Source organism: Taeniopygia guttata, chromosome 30 (assembly GCF_048771995.1).
Source record: "Taeniopygia guttata chromosome 30, bTaeGut7.mat, whole genome shotgun sequence".
Classification (NCBI taxonomy): Eukaryota; Metazoa; Chordata; class Aves; order Passeriformes; family Estrildidae; genus Taeniopygia; species Taeniopygia guttata.
In genome coordinates this window covers 2,237,609-2,255,234 of record NC_133055.1, presented here as the reverse complement: position 1 = coordinate 2,255,234, position 17,626 = coordinate 2,237,609, and the positions used below count along the sequence as shown (strand labels likewise).

The window sequence follows — 17,626 nt, the reverse complement described above, 5'->3', positions numbered from 1 at the left end:
CTTCCAACCAAACGTTATATTTATAATTGCTCATAAACAAAATATGCATGATCATTACCAGTATGATGTATGTATCTGCTCATTAGTGAAGCAGGTGTTTACCTCTCCACACTTAGAAGCTAGACAAGGCCACAAAATCAGATCTCTCTATTTGGCTTTGTTTGAAGGTATAGGGTCAAAGCAAACTCCCTTGGTTCCTCCCTGAGCCCTGGCCAAGGGGAGGATGAAACCAGATATTCCCTCACTAGAAGTTATGGTACCTTGCTTATTCAACAGTATAAAATCTGGGCCCTCTCACAGCAAAGTTGGCAGCCTCACCTGAGGGTGGGCGAACCACATAGGAATTCCCAGTTACTGGGAGTGCTTCTCCAATCCTTTGGTGTGACAGGGCATCCCCAGCTGATGTGTGTGTCAGGACAATGGTCAAGTATTAGGGTAATTGGTGATGTATCTTTCGTAGTAATAATCCGGTGCATTGCTTAGCTTATCCTTTTGTACTTCTTTGCTGCTTTGCCCTACAGTAAATGACACTTCTTCCTTAAGTTGCTGTGGGTGTCTTTGGTGCTGAGCCTGCCAGCAGACCATTCCCTTCAGAACTGGACACGGTGGAGCCCTTCCAACACAGAACATTCTGTGATTCCATGCTCACTTCTACAAAGTTTGCTCAGAATGAGTTTCAGCTAAAACACTTGAAATTATTTGCTGAACTTAGAGTAGATAGATAGTTCTTGTTGGTAAGTAATGGAGGGAGGGAACAGCTTTGTGTGTCCTTTTGGGGTGTGGCCCAATTTTCTGGAGTCCTCCCTCCATTTTGGGATATCATACCTCCTTTTTGGGTATCTCCACCCAGCTATTTTGGCTTCTACTCCTTCCACTTTGGGGTTCCCTTTAACTTTGTGCACCCCATCCCCATGTTCCACACATGCCAGCGTCCCCAGTGTGAACTGAATGGCCAGCAAGGGACTGGGGAAGGCTGGGACCCACAGTGATGTCCGTCATCCCTCCTGGTTACACACAGGACTCCTCGGCCCTTTCTGGGGTGCCCTGGATTGCCAAAGTCACGGTGAGGAAGTGTCTTTGCTGCCATCCTGTGCAGGATCATGCTTGGCCCATTATGGCCTCATGTCCCCCGTCTCTCGTCCTCTGACGTTCCCTTTGTCCCTGCACCGCTCTCAAGAGCAGGACTTTGGCACCAACCCCAATGCTCCACGCATTGGCTCTGTCCCTATGGTATCCCGACATGTACTTTAGGGACAAGAATACCCCTTACTTAATCTAATAATTGATACCTGGCTAACAAGATAATGGCCCATCACTCTCACTGGTTTGCCCGCTCCTCCCTTCCTTCTTTTGGGTGCCGAGGAAACGAGCTAATGCTTGAGCTATGCTAAAAGCTGTGCAGAAAGAAGTAGTTACTGTGTACCCAAGGGTGGGAATGAAGCACTTTCTGGAAATCAGCAAATTTAGCAGAACAAGCTAACTGCAAAAGGCTAATTAACCACTGGCTATTTCAGCAGACAATCTTGTAGAGCATGTGCAAAAACAGAGGTTAAAAGTTGAAGCTTGAGGAAGCCTTCTGAGCCTTCATCCAAAATGACCAGCAGGAGACTGACAACTGTCAGCATTAAGCCCAGAGTGACAGAAGCTCACCAGGAGATTGAATTGCAGAAGACAAAAGTTTAATACAAAAACTCTGTCTTTTATAGACAAGTCTGACACATTCTACTTGATTGGCTAATTAACAAAAACACCTTTCTCACAAACAGTCCTTAAGAAGAACAGAAAATCAGAATAGAAAAACACCTGCCGGTTGTTTATACTAACAAGTTATCATTGTTTCTGCAACTCCCTAGAAGGTCTCACAAGCCGCTGTGAAAAACAAATGTCGTTTCTCCCTCTCTGGCCAGGCTGTCATCTCCAGATGACCACCTCGTGCAGAAACTGCACATGTGCTGCAAGGGCTCATATAATGATGTAATTGCAATATATGTTGCAATATGAAGGTTAGGAAAGTATAATGAAAAGCCAGGGAATCTCAGAAAATGGGAATCTGGACAGGAAAAATGCAGATTTTACCCAATGTGGTTAATCAAACATTCTCCGTTTATTCAAGATAAGATGGTAGTTTATATAAGCTTCTACATAGTTTACAGAAACAATGGCACTCTGATTGGCAAGCTAACATTGTTTACCTTTTCCTTAAGGTGGCCTAAACCTTACAATATAAACCTATACTAATTCACACCCAAACAGCCCAGTGGTCCACATCACACCTTAATACTAGTTCTAGCTGCGCCACAAATTCTTAATTTCTAACTGCATCAGAGGCCTGAAGGCGACACAAGGCCTAAATCTGAGGCCTACACTGGAGTAGCTCAAATCTCATGACTCATGTCTTCTTTCTCTAAAAAATGCAGCAAAAGGAAGGAACTAATGACCATCTCATTCCATGCCCCCTGACTTCCATTATGCCAGGTTGCTCCAAGCCCTGTCCAATTGGTCTGGAACACCTCCAGGGATGGGGCTGCCACAGCTTCTCTGGCCAGTCTGTTCCAGGGTCTTACCAACCTCACAGAATAGAATTTCTTCCCACTCTCCTTCTAAACCTGTCCTTTGTCAGGCTGAACCCATTCCCCCTTGTTCTCTCCCTCCAGACCCTTTTGCAAAGTCCCTCTCCAGGTCTCCTCAAGCACCTTCAGGCATTGGAAGGAGCTCAAAGGTCTCCCTGGACTGGCTCCAGCAGCTCCACATCCTTCACCAGTTCCAGAAACCAACCAGAGTTCAATAATTGAGAGACAAGAACTAGGTGGTTCAACAATATTTACCAACACACGGAAATGACACAGGAACCCTCAAGCCCTGTGCTTCTCTGAGACCAGCTCTGCATCCCTCCCACGCTGGGGGAGGGCATCACCAGGAGGGATCAGCACTGCCAGGGCAAAAGGTGGCCTCTTTTAATGGCCCTTGAAACCGGGCATGTGAAATGAGGTACACAAAGCCAAAGGCCACGTGGACCTGTCATCTCTGAATGGCTCTTCACAATCTTCCCAGGAACATGAGCGACAGTCACTATTTTCCCAGGGAAACGGCATCTGTTGGGAATGTGGTGCAGAAAATGTGCTCTCTGCTCCTCTCAGAGCCAAAATTCCTACCCATTCTTGTAAGTCCCTAAAAGATAAGGACCCTATTCAGCTGAGTGACAGTGAAGCAAAAAGGCAATCCAGGAATGCATTTTCCTGCTCACAATACCCTCCATTCACATGGGTGGTTTCTCACTGGCACACAGGAGTAAGGAAGGAACCCAAACACATCATGGTACATAAAATCAGATGTGTTGAGGGATGAACACATCTCTCAGGGATATGGAAACCTCCCCTGAAAACCCAGTTCAGGGAGAGCTGGAGCTCTTTTGTGACTCTAGGCAGGAAGATGCTCAGGATCTCCCAGAGAGGCTCAGCAAGCAGTAGCATTTGGCCTGGATCTCGCTCTGGAAATGCCTGTGGCTCTGGGAATGATTTATAATGCACTGAGAGGGGCCACAGACCTGCAAGGGTCTTGCATCAGGAGCAAAGAGCAGCCTGGAGGGTGGGGAATGCTGGATCTGTACCAATGTGTGCTCATCCCTCACCTTAATGGGGAGCTGCCCCCAAAGTTGCTATGTATCACTTTTATGGTTCTCCTCTTGGGCATATTTTGGAGCAGGTGTTTTCTGTGGCTTTTTATGGTGGGAAGCAGACATTTGCCTGCTGTGATATCCTCACAAGTAATACTAACTCCTCATTCCCTTTGGTTTTATTTGGGTTTTTTTCATCTATTTGTTTGATTGGTTTGCGTGGGTTTGTTTGTTTGGGTTTTTGTCTGTTTTGGTTTGAGTTTTTTGTTTGCTTTTTTATAAGACTCAGGTGAAAGCTGCATAGCCAAACTCAAGAAAATGAGTGGCTTGACTTTCCAGAAATTACTTTTGGCTGGGTTTAACTGCATCCTCCAGGCTCAGGATCACCAGTATATTTGCAGGTTTTCCTCTGCATGATCAGCTTGCCCAGACTCCGCTTGGTGTTTCACAAATGGAGAAGGCAATGGATATTGTGCCAAGCTTCCTTTCAAACAGCCAAACCTGCATAAGCATGACAGAAAAAAAAGAAAAAAAAGAGAAAATATTCACCAAGTAGAGCAGAACCAGTGTCCCACCATCTTCCCCTCCACTGTTATTAATTTTGTACATTTAGAGGCAAACCTGGGCCTAACGCTTCCATCTCTCCGTTCCTGATGCTACTGGACTCCAGCCTGGACTGCCCCTGATCCCACTGCCGGCTGTCCATGTGGGGCTGGAGATGCTCAGCCTGGAAAGAGGAGACCCTGGGGAGGCCTGACTGCAGCTCTGCAGGACTGCAAGGGTCCCACAAGAAAGGTTGGGACAGAGTGTTCAACAGGGCCTGTGGCAATAGCACAAGGGAGGATGGCTTTCAGCTGCAGGAGGCTGATTGACGTTGGATCTAAGGAAGCTGCTCTTTTCCACTGAGGCTGCTGAGGCACTGGCCCAGGCTGTGGATGCCCCATCTTTGCAACAGGGCTCTGAGCACCATGGTCTGGGGGAACGTTGCTAAGCATGGAACCAAAGGCTCTCTAGCTCAACTGTCACGTCACAATCCATGTCCCACCTGGAACTGCCAGCAGCCAGCAAGCAGCACAACACAACCGTTGGCCCTGGGGTCAGCACACCCTGCACGCTGCTCCTGCCCGCTCCTGCCACCCCTCTTGTTCCTGCCCCCTGATACCCCCATCATCAGTGTCGATAGCTGCCTAAGGCCTGGATTGTGTCATCCATCCCTGCAGGATGCTCACCTTTGTTCTGAGGAAGGTACGGTGCCATTCCATGGAGGTGGATCCCCCCAGCTGCCCGGGTGGGCTGGAGTTCTGGGGGGATGGGGTGGGACAGGGACCCCACTCTGAGGTTTTGCTACCTCTGCAGGCTGTCGCAGACAGAGAGGACAAGATGGAGGTGGACATACAGAGTGATAGAGAGGAGAGGATGGAGGTGGATGGAGAAAAGGCTGGAGAGGAAGAGATGGAGGTGGACCCACAAATTGATAGGGAGGAGGAGATGGAGGTGGATGGAGAACAGACCGGAGAGGAAGAGATGGAGGTGGACCCAACGACTGATAAAGAGGAAGAGATGGAGGTGGATGTGGAAGAGGAGATGGACGTGGACATGGAAGAGTTCACCGAGGACATGGAAATTGATGAGGAAGAAGAAGATGAGGCCATGGTCCTGGGATGAAGACTGATGTCAGCAGCAGGACAGGCATGTGGTCCCCACAGGAAGAGTGGGTTCCCTGCAGCCAGTCTGGGGCTGAGCTCAGTGGTCCCTGCTCCAGCACGTGGTAGCCAGTGCATTGGATTCTGGTGGCCATGCCCAGCCTGTCCTGTTCTTGCTTTTGGCCGCACAAGCCCCATCCCAGGGCCTGGGGCCCAGCCCCCAGATGCAGCCAGCCTCAGCTCTGGCAGCAGAGTCCCGCTTTGCCAGCCTGGGGACACATGGAAGAGCCCTCTGTGCGTGACTGCAGTGACCATGGCACCTGCTTTTCTTCCTGCACTGATGGAGGTCCCGGACAGAGATGGCACCCTTTTGTATATAGTTTTTAGAGTTTGTTGTTGCCTTTGGCTCTTAGGTTTTAGTGTTTAGTTTTGTCTTCTGTAAATACATTTCAAATATTGTTGTTAGATATGTTCTTAGGTATATACGTTCTATAAGTTGTTATTATTACAAATATTCTTAAAAATCTAATTGTGTTCTGTGTTTTCATTGCTGTTCTTCTGTAAATAAACAACCTTTATTTTTCACACCCCGGTTCTCTTTCCATTTGCTTCAGGCACAGGCAGCATTGGCAAAGCTGTGCTTTTCACTTGCTCCAGGTTCCCCGGGCTGGAGGTTCCTGGGGGAGCTGGCACAGCCATCCCAGTAGTGGTTGTCCCACTCAGAGGGTCTCACTGACAGAGGTCACTGTCTCCTTGCAGTCTCTCTGGACACACTTGGTAGCTGCAGGGGAAAATCCCAACGTGCCCGGTCCCGTGGGATCCCATGTTGGGACTCAATGTCCCAGCCAGGGTGAGCACTGCTTGTGGCCCTGGGCTCAGCATGGCAGGCCTGGTGCTCACACCACTGCAGACTTAGAGCTGGCCATGCACAGCTCCGTGTTTCTCCCAAAAATATCACTGCTGCAGCACCTGGGGTTCCCCAGTGCTGGGCTCTTTATCCCTACTGCATGGAGGATCACATGGCATGGCAAAGGATGGATCCCGTGTGGCATCCAACCTGCCCTGATCCAGGCTGGGCACCAGCAGGGCAAGGTGCAGTGCAATGTGTCTGCACAACCCAACCAGCCATCCTACCCCAGCCCCTGGATGAGATGGAAAAACAGGTGGGGAGTGACTCCAAACAGCACTGTCTGATTTATCTTAGCCAAAACCAGCACTGGGGGTTGTTGGGAGAAAGGGAGAATTCACATGTTCAGTGACACATTGGATAAGGACCTTGATCAGATTCACAGAGTAAGGAGAATTTCTGCATCCCTGATTCACAATATTTGCAGCTAAAACACACCTGTCTGCCCAGGTAAAAGCAGATTTTCAATAGAGAGCTGGGTGGGATTATGTAGCAAGCAGATAGGAATAGGGAAGCAGCAGTATGTGACTTCTGTGTAGTTCTGAATGATGTTGTTCAAGACTGAGCTGCATAGTAATAAGAAATGGAAAAGCAATGATGAGAAAAATAATAGACGTACACAACAATGGAGATGAGATTGGATTCTGGTTTGAGGCAGGACTTGGTTCCAATACAATCTGCCTGGGAAGAGGCCTGGTTTACACTCGCCTTGTTTGCTTTCCTTTGAAGAACAACAATATCCAAAACATGACAGAAGAATATTCCTGGGCTAGATGTTGGTAACTGCAAACCTCCGGAGAGGAAGGATTGCAGGAACCACAAGAGGAAGACAAATTGTAGTCTCATCAAACAACAGAAAAGTCCCGTGTCTGTGTATAAATATACAGCGCTTGTGTTGAATTATTCCAGGCAAACACAAGTCTGAAGTGAATCCCAGGTGTTTGCCTTCATGAAAATTAGCAAGCCCTGATTCGATTTCCTTCCCAGTCAGTGAATATGAAATCCCTGGGCAGATGCCTCAGTTCCAGGTGTAGGTAGAGTGACTGTATCCAGGAACCTCTCCTCTGCATCTCCCATTTTTCTGAAATCAAGTTGTCACGATCCGCTTATAGCGGGGTGTCGTGATGGTTCGTTAGCCGATCCCAAAGTGCAAAAGACAAACAGCAGGGGACTATCAGTTTAATCACAATAGATGCACCTTTATTAAGGGCCAAAAAACAATAAATGCGATAGTGGGGTCAGAAAGTAAATAAAAAGGAGAGAGAGAGAGAGAGAGAAGGGGGGATGGGAATAGCTACCAACACAGGCGAGGTCTTCAGTGGTCCGGACGATGGGGATCCATCTTGTTGTGTTGGGGAGAGTCTCCAAAATCCTGCCCAACCCAGGGGTCCAGTTATAGTCCACAGAGGGAAAGGGGGCCACATGCAGAACAATGAGAGTCTATTGAAATTGCTATGGGGGGAACAGCTGTATCTACAGAAAATCATCCAGGCTGAACAAACACAATGATGAATAAGTCCATTGAAGTTACTGGAGAAGAACAGGTCATGTCATTCCCCTCCCACCACTCTCTGTGGTAGGGGTCTCAGTCTCAGTCCTTGGGGAGAGGGTTCTTGATCTCCGTCTGTCACGGTGGTAACGAGGCAGATGAGGGATCTTCAGTGAGAGACCACCAGAGTCACCCCAACAGTTAATTCGGCTTAAAGGTGGAGAGTGAAGCAGGAATTGCAGCAGGCCGCCCCGTGCTGGGTCCACGCTGGGTCTTCGCCAAGTCCTTGCCAAGTTCTTGCCAAGTTCTTGCCGGGCCTCATTCGGAACGGAACGTAACGGTACAGCGGCTGCACCTGCACTGTTGCCTTCTCCAAGCCAAACTGCAGTGGGGGAAGGGAGTTCCTTCTCGTGGCAATCGGCAGGCAAATGAGTGAGGGTCTTCAGATTGCCTCTTACACCACCCCGTGACTGACGATTGCCCTCAAGAGATCTTCAGCAGGGTTCTGTAGTGTCGTTGTGAAGTCTTCAGGACTCGTCTAGTGTTGGCAGCATATCCCAGAGAAGGGAAAGAGAAGAAAAAGGAGGGGAAAAGAGAACAGGGAAAATAGTAGAACAATATCAATGATTAGTATAAATTGAATCAATATTAATTGGAACAATTTTCTAATCAATAAACAATGAGTTGATTAAATAATATTAAAACAATTCTTTAATAATAAACTAATAAAACAATCTTTAAGAATTCAAATCAGGTTTTCTAAGTGACTAAAACAAACAATCTTCTAATCTTATAATTGCTTTGTGTCTATAGTCCTGGGGATGTCTATAGTATAAAGCACATCGGCCAAGTGGTGTGCATTAATTATAGCTGTCAATTTTGTTAATCGCTTTATCATTCTCCAATTCATAATAAGCAAGATTGCTGATAAAGCAAAGCCAATCAAAACTAAAATCAAAAGGACAACAATGGGATGACACAATTTGTTCAGGATGCCTGTAGCAGTAGGTGACCATCCAAAAAGTGTATCCCACCACCTATATTCTGCATCACTCTTCACCCTTTCTATAACCTGATGTATTTCTTGTACATCATGATGAATAGTTACCAGTGTTTTCTGTCCGTTCTCTTTGATTTTTCCTAAGATTTCAATTAAGTCCTGGTGAAGCAACAATTGCCTTACCAGAGTAAGATTCATTCCAATGGGGGTAGGCAATAGCTTATGAATCAGCGTGTAATTGGATTATAAAAGTTGATGTGAAGTAACTGGAGCTTCAAAAGAAAAATCACATCCTGTAATTTTAGTGAAATTGCAAGCACAAAAATTTGAATGATTTTTAGTATCTACTACTGTGTCTTCTACATACACTGTGTTACAAGCAGTTCTAAAGCATGCACATCCATTGCCTATATATACAAGGAATGTTTTAGGAGTTTCATTAGGATGAATTTCAAAGTGACAGATATTTTGTTCAGTGTCCAGACAAATATCCTGAGCTATAATTGCATTGCCTTCACAGATGAACCCTTGTTGTTCTCGGACAATACAGGATTCTAAGTTAACAGTTTGCCATTTATCATCAATTTGTCGGGCCCATTCTCTATGCTCGGAAAGACAGACAGTGGCTCCATCATGATTCACTCCTAATGCAATAATGGGGAATATTGAATGCACGGAGGCATTGCGTATGGTTAACACAAAAGCTGTGGCTAAGTTTGCAGTGGGGTCATAAGTAAAGTTCACCAAATTCCACCAGGATTGGAAATCTTTTTCAAAGTCAGTGGCACTGTCCCAAACTATCTTCCGAATTTCCATAGGAAACGTGCCTTCTTCACCTTCTCTTATAATGGAAGCAGCAACTGACTGCATCCATAATTGTGCCTGGATGCAGCTAAGGGCTATGGAAACGTTGCTTTGTGTAGCATTGAGTGCATCAATTATCAATTTGTGGTCATTCATATTTACCTTTTCCCAATTTGGTAATATGTTTGTTAGCAGCCACTGATGCGTTCCCAAGGCTGATAAGGACAATTGCAATGGTTGTTGTAATTGGGTCAAATCTTTAGTTGTAGCAGCCAATTTATGTAATACTTCTGAATTAATACTATTTAGAATTCCCAATCCTGTTCCCACAACACCAGTTATGTAACCAGGTCGTCCACCCCTGGAAAGAAGTTTGCAAGAAAGGTGAACAAGCTGGCTGAACTTCAGAGACATTGCTTTGCATTAGGAATTTAACTTGTTTAAGAGACCATGCCGGATTGAACAATATTTGTTGTTGGCCAGTTTTCCTGATTATATATGGTCCAACTTTTGAAATTTTTGGAGTAAGCATAACTGGTGGTTGAGTTTGAGTGGTGGTGGTGGTATGAACTGTAGTAGTTTGGGTTATAACATTTATTATAAATTTAAAAGAAAGTCCTTCAGTGTCTTTGCCCCAAAGACAAACTACTTCAGCAGTTTGTGTTAGTGTAAAATTGTGCCAACACTCTTGTATGCTTGGATGCGTGCAAACCTCCTCTCGCTTGTTTCTTTTACCTGTTGGGACACTAATTGAAGTTGCTTTGTTGTAGGCAGTTTTGTTAATCATTTGGCATCCTATACTAATTTGCTCCTCTATTTCCCCTTGAAGCTGCCGGTTTTTTGTTCTTTCCATTCTTACTTAGTGTATATTTGATTATTGTGCATAACAAGAGTTAATAGATTTAAATCCTTTACATTTCCCATGTACCCAGAGAAATAAACAAAAGCTTGTGACCACGGCCCTTCGGTAAAGGGACTTTCTGTCAATTGGGGTGCAATTATTGTGTTATTGTTAGTTGTAGCATTAATTTTAAATTTGTAAACCAGACCTTGTACGTCCAACGGGTTGGTTAAATTATTTTGCCAAAGACATGTCACATAAGTAGTTTCAGCTAAAACAAAACTATACCAGCACTCATTGGGTTCATATTCACAATCTAAGGTAATTACTACATTGTTGTTTTGGGGACCTGAAGTATAGTTACCAGTATATTCTTGACGGCAGCACAGGGTAAGGGGAAATGTTTTGATACACTCCCATTCCTTTGTAGGGCACACTTTTGTTGAAGGAATTTCTAGATTATTTTTTCCTCCTGGTTCCATAAAACTTCCAGCAACTGTGATAGAAGAAGCTTTCTCATGTGAGGATCCTTCCACCTTTCTGCATGCTACCACAATAGTCTCACCAGTCGTTCCAGTTAGGGTTCTGGTCCAGTCCTTCTGATCCCATTTCCACTCACTTGGACGATATACCTTAGAGCTATGTAGCACGACAGTTGCCAGATTTGGGTGGCGATCTTTAGGATATGATCCTATCACATCAGTGTGTTCGATGGTAGCTTCAGACCACGACCACTCAGAGGGGTGTTGGCTGTAGATTTGTGGTAAAATGTAGAGGAGTATCACCAATTTTATCATGGCTCAGATGATAAAGTCCCTCGGGGTTCTTCTGTAAAAGCAAACATAACAAGAAAATCCTGCCACTATATGGCAGAAAAGGTTAGAATGATGGAATTATCCAGCGTGTATTTATCCAATGCTCTTTTCCTAGAGCATCAGAGGCTATCCATGTATATTTGTTCAGAGGGGTTTTCAGCACAAGTGGCACCTGCCCTACAGTGGGGAGGTCTACCAAGACAGGTTGTCCAGGGTAATGTGCAGGATTTTTAGAATCATTAGGTCCTTGCAGTGAGGGAATGTTGCTTGGAGCTGTTGGACAAAAAGTAGTGACCTTGGGACACCCATTTACTCCCCACCTGTTATTTAGACCTTTTACAGCATTCCATAACCGAAGATCCCAATTTCCTTCCTGTGGTCTCAATAATCGTTTTAAAAGACCATTAGTCCTTTCTACGATCCCGTTAGCTTGGGGATAGTAAGGGGTGTGAAAAGTCCATTTAATTCCTTCACCTTTTGCCCAGTCCTGTTCAACTCTAGCAGTGAAATGAGATCCATTATCAGATTGTATTTCCTGGGGCTTAGGGAAAGTTCCAAACCACCCCTGCAAAGCTTTGACAGTATTGTCCCCTGTAGCCCTTTTGAAAGCATCAGTTTAGACTAACCCAGATACAATCTCTACTCCTACTAGTACAAAATGTTTTCCTCCTGATTTCTTGAAGGGACCGATATAATCTATCTGCCATGCATCCCATAAACCTTTACCTTTCCTTAAATGCAAAGGGTCATCTTCTAAAGGGTGTCTTTCTAGTCGCCTGCGACACTGCTCACAAGCTGATATGCAGGTTTTACACATTTCTCTGGTAACAGGCCAACCTCGAGCATGAGCTTCTTGGTATAAATCTTTCACACCTGTGTGCTGTCTTTTGACATGCAGCCATTCTAACAGTTGATCCCATTCCTCTGTAATTTGCTCCTTTTTCAGGGGACTAACCCTTGCTAGTTCATCAGCTTTATTATTCCACTCTCCTGCTGGATTTCCGTCTGTTTGGTGAGAGGCTACCCATCCCACTGCAAAATTCCCCTGACTTGCAATGTTTAATATTTCTTGCCGTTTTTCCTTTTGCCAGACTGGGATTCTATTCACTTCCCAACATTTTGTTGCCAAAAAGGAAGCCACTCAGTACAATCTTTGTACACAGCATAAGAGTCAGTGTAAATGTAGACTGAAGAGGAATTTTGTGCTTCTCGTTGGAAAACACTCCAGACAGCTATTAGTTTCCCAACCTGTGTGCTACCTTCTCCCTCTGTGATAATTTGCTCACCAGAAGAGATGTGGAGTGCTGCTGCTCTATATTTCCATATCTTTCCTTCCCTTTTAGCAGAAGCATCAGTGAACCAGGAGTTTGCTGATTTTTCAGGGCAGAAAGGAGGGGCCACTTTGATTACAGAGGCAGGTTTGTCCTGGCTGCTATCCAAGCTCTCAGTTTCTTGTATTGCCAAATTTTTCACAGCTCCTTCTGTTATTGTAAAGATGTTACAGTAATGTTCAATCTGAACATACCCCTTTCTTACCGAGGCCCTCTGGGCCACCCCGTCAGGAGGGGTGGTCCCATTGATGACTGTCTTAATAACCTTGAAGGGGCCTCTTAGTACAATAGGTTGTTGACATGTAATCTTTTCTACTTCAATGAGGGCTAGGCTGACCACAAACAATCCCTTTTCCCAGGTAGTGTACCTTTTCTCAGCATCTCTGAAACCACGGGAATAAAAACCAACAGGCCTTGTTGGACCCTCGGGTCCCCGCTGCCAAATGTACTGACAATCCTGAGACAGCAAATCCCCATTCTACCTGAAAGGGGTCTGTAGGATGAATAGGGCCCAGTGCTTGATGAGCAATTGCTTCAAAAATCAGTAATTGCAATGCTTCTTCCTGAGAAGGAGTCCAATCCTATTTTACCCCTTTCCTTAGCAAATCATAAAGGGGCCTAGCAATTATTGAGAAATCTGGAATGTGTTTTCTCCAAAACACTAATAATCCTAGAGCCTGTTGTAGATCTTTCCTGGAATGAGGCATTTTAATCTGATCTAAAGAAGTTAAGGTATCAGGTGGAATACATGTCATGCCTCCTTTCCACCAAATCCCCAGAAACTTTACTTCTTGAGAGGGTTTTTGAACTTTTTCTGGGGGGATCTGTAAATCGAGACTCTCTAAATGGGAGATTATTTTCTGTTGAGTCTCTCTTACTGCTTCAATTTCATCCCCTCCCACCAAAATATCATCAATGTATTGGTACACTGCTACATCATCAGGTTTGGATATCTCCTCTAGTTCTTTAGCTAAGGCATGGTGGGCTAAGGTGGGTGAATGCTTGTATCCTTGTGGGAGTCTAGTGAAAGTGTATTGCTGTCCTTCCCACGTAAAGGCAAAACGGTCCATGTCTTCTGGTTGTAATGGTATCATAAAAAACATATCTTTGACATCTATAGTTGCCATAATTGGATGAGCTTTTTCTTGAATAGATGTTATTAATTCTGCTAAATTTGGGACCACTGCTGTGAGAGGATCTGTGTTGGCATTAAGCCTGTGAAAATGGACTGTCAGTCTCCATTTCCCATTAGGCTTCGGACTGGCCAGACGGGTGAGTTGAAAGCAGAATGTGTGTTAATTATTACTCTCTGGTCTTGCAAATCCTGTATAACTGGTTTGATACCTTCTCTGGCACAAGAAGGTAGGAGGTATTGTTTTACATTGGTGGTTTTGCTATATGACAGAACAGGTGCAGTTTGAAGCAGTCTTATATTTAAAGGCATAGCACCAAAACACCATAGAGATCCTTCTGAGTCCTCCCACTGTCCCCCAACAAGGACGTCCATCCCTAGTAAATTGTTTGGGATGTCCCCGATTACCATTTTAACAACCAATTGATCCTCATCTCCAGGAAGAGTGAGTTTAACTAAGGCCACATTCATAGATTCTGACATTCCTAGAGCATTAAGGACACAGTATTGTCTCTTAGTCGGAACAACACCGCTCCTCTGGGCATCTTTTTCTGTTAATGCAGAGATTTGAGCCGCAGTGTCAATCAAAAAGGTTACAAGAGCACGTTTGGGACCCACAATAGCTGTGATCAAGATATCTCCTGATTTATTTTTAGTGAGCCTTCTTAAATATACCCATGCTCCATCTCTTCGCTCACCTGTAAGGGACGGAGAAATTAGTTTCCCTGGTGTTGTGTCAGTTCATTGCTCAGATTTTGAGGAAAAGGCTGAGAAAGAGATGACTCACCGCCTGGATTTTGAGAGAGAAACTGGGAAAATGTCAATTTTGGGTCACAGCCTGAGTTCTGAGAGGAAAGTTGTGATATAGTTAGTTTTTGTCCACTGCCCTGGTTTTGCAGGAGGGACTGTGAGAAAGTTGTTTTCTTACCCATGTTCTGAGGAAGAGTGGGTGCACTAGGGCGTGTACCGGATTGAACCGATGGATTTGATTTTCGATAGCGCCAATTAGCTATTATTTTCTGTAATTTATCAAGGGGTAGACCATCCATCACTTCTCTGGGGACCCCCTTTTGGACTCCCAGTGACCACCAATGCTGGCAGTTAGGGTTCTGTTTTCCCTTTTCTGGATTTTTACTGTAAGGAGTCCCAATAGACCGAATCCCTTTTGTTTTCTCTGATTTTATTGGTTTCTCTTCCGGGGTTTTTACAGGTCCATATTTTCTACAATAATTGATCAAATCCTCTGCAACTTCACCCCATGTCCAAACTTTATGGTTACTACCAGGTGAACTGGTTTGTGAATTTGCAGCTTGGAAAGGGGAATGGGATGGAGTAAAACCAGGATCAGTAGACAAAGCCAGGGACCTCGCTAGACAGGAAAGCTGGACTGGACAAACACAGATCAGGCCAATGTGGTCAATCAAACGTTCTCCCTTTATTACTTAGAAGATGGCAGTTTATATACACTTCAATATAGTTTAGAGTTTACAAAGGCACTCTGATTGGCAAGCTAATATTGTTTGTCTTTGTCTTAAGCTGGACTAAACTCTACACTATAAACCTGTACTAATTCACACCCAGAAAGCCCAGTGCTTCACATCACACCTTAATATAATTTCTAGCTGTGCCACAAGCTCTTAATTTCTAACTGCGTCCCAGGCTTGGAAGGCCTCACAAGGCCCGTATCTGAGGCCTAGGCTGGAGTAGCTCAAATCTCATTCCAGACATAAATCATGCCCTCTCTGTCTCAGAAATCCTGCAACAAGTAGATCCAGTGCGATCAGATCAAGAAATCTGTCTAGTCTTTCTACAGGGCTTAATGCCACGATAGTTTTCTGTAAGGCTATGGCAGTAGGTTTGAGTGTTTCTGGAAGCCCACGAATTAAAGTAGACATTATTTCAGGCTTCACAGGTAATTGCATTGGGGATTCAAAGCCAGGAATTAATTTCTTTTCATGAATCATTTGCAGACAAGCAGCTTTGTGTACACTTTCTAGGAGTTGGTCAGGGGTGCTAACTATAGCTACAGGATCTCCCCTTTCCAAGGGGCTCATTCCCCCGGCCCAAAAAGCTGCGCGCTGTGTCAGGGACCGTGAGTCATGTTTATCTCCTGTTGTTAAGAAGACACCATGTCCCCAGTACCCACTGGCTTCTTGTTTAGTTAATTTAATTTGATCGCCACCTGGAAAACATATTCTGTTTCTGATTCATGTGGGAGGCATCTGTATTCTCTTTTAAGCTTAGCTAATTCGGTGGCAGTGTATGGTATGTGTTTAGTTGTGATGTGGGGTTCAAGATCATCATAACTAAGATAGTTATATTCTGATTTAATTAAGGGTCTTAAGTGAGGGCAGCAATGTTCCCCACAATGATTTGCTGCCTCAAGTTCTTTATGAGGATAAATTTGGTTAATGCGAGGAGTTTCCTTTTCCTCAGGATCTGTAGAGGAATCAGCATTATGTGATTTGTTAACATGTTCCTCTGTTAAGGCAGCTCTCAATGCATAGTTCTCATTTATTAATTAATGTTTTTCATTCCTTTCTTCATGTAATTGTATTTTGCAAAATTTCAACCAAGTTTTGAAGGGAGTCTATTATTGTTTCTTGCTCACTTCTTCGCTGAAAGCGAGTTTCTACAGCTGCCATAAGACAAGCTCCCAAAACTGAGCATAAGATGGTTTTATTTTTGCCCAGTTTAAATTTTGTATCATGTTGTAAAGAACATATTCTATCAACCACATTATCCAAATTAAACCAATTACTTTGTGCCCATTCTTCTCGTCACAGAGAAGGTCTGGCACTGTATTTAGCTAGTAGAGCATAAAATTCAACTTTAGCCTTATCATGAAGGTTATTACTCATTTTATGAAGGGACCAAAACCACGGCAGGGAGGTACAAACTTAAGTCACACAAATCACACAGCCTTCACTGTGTCGCCCTTCGCTTCCCTGGGTGGGTGAAGAGACAAAATCTGCCTGGGAGGCTCTGCTTAGTTTCTTCAAGTTGTCCCTTCCTTCCCAGACAGTCCAAATACACATAACAACAATAAAACAACACAGTGTTTTTTGCACACACCGCCTTTTGCACTAAGAGATCTTTTGCAGATTTCTGAAGATAGTGTGGGTGCTTCTTTCACCTAGGCAATGTGCAGTCTGCGGGAAATTCAAAACTCCCCCCCTTGCTATCTAGACACTGCTCAGCATTTTGGATTGGCAGGCGAGGTGCGGCTGGAAAGAAACGTCCTTCCCCTGTTACAGACTACACAGAACCTGCACCCTTCTGCCTAGAGAGAAATCCTGTCCGTGACGCCAATTTAAAGTCACGATCCGCTTATAGCGGGGTGTTGTGATGGTTCATTAGCCGATCCCAAAGTGCAAAAGACAAACAGCAAGGGATTATCAGTTTAATCACAACAAAAGCACCTTTATTAGGGGCCAAAACAATAAATGCGATAGTGGTGTCAGAAAATAAATAAAAAGGATAGAGAGAGAGAGAAAAGGGGGATGGGAATAGCTACCAACATAGGCGAGATCCTGACTAGTCCGGACGATGGGGATCCATCTTGTTGTGTTGGGGAGAGCCTCCAAAGTCCTACCCAACCCAGGGGCCCAGTTATAGTCCACAGAGGAAAAAGGGGGGAACATATAGAACAATAAGAGTCTATTGAAATTGCTGCGGGGGGAACAGGTGACTCACCAAAGCAGGACGAACACAATGAAAAATAAGTCTATTGCAGTTACTGAAGAAGAATAGGTCATGTCAATCGTGGTTACACCACTGCTCCCCCCCACTCCCTGTGGTAGGGGTCTCAGTCCTTGGGGAGAGGGTTCTTGATCTCTGTCTGTCATGGTGGTAAGGAGGCAGATGAGGGATCTTCCGTGAGAGACCACCAGGGTCACCCCAACAGTTCATTCGGCTTAAAGGTGGAGAGTGAAATAGTCATTGCAGCAGGCCGCCCGTGCTGGGTCCACGCTGGGTCTTCGCCAAGTCCTTACCAAGTCCTTGCCAGGTTCTTGCCAGGCCTCGTTTGGAACAGCTGGCGTGATGGTGC

General features: G+C 44.9%; 2 protein-coding genes and 1 pseudogene across 2 annotated transcripts in view; 1 reads left to right on the top strand and 2 right to left on the bottom strand.

Annotated features, from left to right (window-relative positions):
* Window positions 1–17,626, top strand: part of LOC140680256 (uncharacterized) — a 1,118,524-nt gene that overhangs the window by 973,821 nt on the left and 127,077 nt on the right. The gene's annotated exons all lie outside the window — the stretch shown is intronic.
* Window positions 1–17,626, bottom strand: part of LOC105760196 (uncharacterized) — a 448,806-nt gene that overhangs the window by 424,934 nt on the left and 6,246 nt on the right. The window lies entirely within an intron of this gene.
* LOC140680941 (uncharacterized) lies at window positions 14,989–16,096 on the bottom strand (annotated as a pseudogene).